The sequence below is a fragment of the Trachemys scripta genome, chromosome 1 (genome assembly GCF_013100865.1).
Source record: "Trachemys scripta elegans isolate TJP31775 chromosome 1, CAS_Tse_1.0, whole genome shotgun sequence".
Classification (NCBI taxonomy): domain Eukaryota; kingdom Metazoa; phylum Chordata; order Testudines; family Emydidae; genus Trachemys; species Trachemys scripta.
In genome coordinates, this window is record NC_048298.1 from 89144762 (window position 1) to 89146218 (window position 1457).

The following is a 1457-nucleotide window of genomic DNA, read 5'->3' on the forward strand; positions in this document are numbered from 1 at the left end:
TGAGTAGAATCAATTGAATCGAGTAGGGGGGGGTCCATGTTCAGCACTCAGGCCCCGGGGATCAATAAAGGAAGAAGGGGAATGGAATTTGGGGGCTGGAATACTTTGCCAGCAGAGCGTCTCAGGGCTGGGCACTGCAAACTTAGCAGCTTCAGTGCCAAGAATTAGCCGAGGGTCTCTAAGCATGTTAAAATATGGGTGAGGGCTCTGCACCCACAACTGCCCCTGCCAGTCTGAATTTTTCCTGTTGATTGTCACCCCACCTGACCCTACATATGCACCTTGAAGTCTTGGGGAAGGGCAGGGATGGGTTCCTGGTTCATGACGGGTAGTAGAGGACAGGAGATGACCTAGTTTAAGGTGCCTCTCAGCTCATTCTCCATCCTTCTTCCCTCCTCCCCAGCTACCTTATTACGGTAGTGCAGTTCTGGGAGTTTTGTCAGAAATCTTTGCTGTGGAAAGGGGGCCAAGGAGCCCCTCCACTTCTAGCACAGCTGATAAGGGCCCAGCTTGGCCTTAAAAACACAGTTGCCTCTGAGGGAGAAGCAGCGGTAACGTGATTGCTGATGAGCAGCACATTCTGCCCAGGGCAGAGGCTGAACCTAGCGTGTAGGAAAGCCCAGTGTTCGCGCATGCAGTCTTGGGGGAGGGGCAGGGACTCCATCCTTTCTGCCCTGCACAGGCTTCATGGGGGCAAAGTGGTCACTCTTACCCCAGCTCACTCTTGCTGGCTGTCCCTGCCATGCTGCTGCATGGGGTGTGGCCTTGATTGGAGCTGCCCTAGTCCAGTGACCTGGTGTGTGTGACCAGCACCACCGGTGATAGCATCTCCCCCCTGGCTGGTGTGTGCTCCTATCTTGCTCTGGTTCATGTTTATAGTACAGCTTGAGGTGCCCCATACACCTAGGGGTGAGTGAGCTCTCTTCTTGTGCCAGTTCCTGCGGGAGCCAACGTCCTGTGCCATCTGCACAAGGCAGAGCCAACACTCGGGTGAAACGCTGCCTGCTGCTGTTGCAAAGGGTGTGGTAGGTTTCCGGGCACTGACAAATGCGTGCCTTCAGCTTGGGCCTCTAGCAGCATGGTGGAGTCAGCAGCACCTTGTGGGAACCACAGGGCCGATGGCTGCGGGATGCTGCAGATGGGATGCGAGCCGGCTCTTGCTAGGTGCTTTAGGGAAAGGTTAGTCATAGCCCTGGGTGGAGGAAGCACTACAGTGGTGAACTGTTGCTAGTAGCCCTTGGCATGCTGGGCCTACTCTGATCGTGGGGAGAACTAAACCCAGGAAGTAACTGGGCTGTGATGCACCTCTGCCAGCAGGCTGGTAAGCAAGGGGGTGGGGCACACCTGAGCAACCTGAACCATGCAGTGGGGGTGTGGCTTTCCTGAGGCCTCTAGCCACACCCACTTTCTGTGTTGAAGTCCCTGCATGCTGTAGTCCTGTTTAGGACAGCCACTGG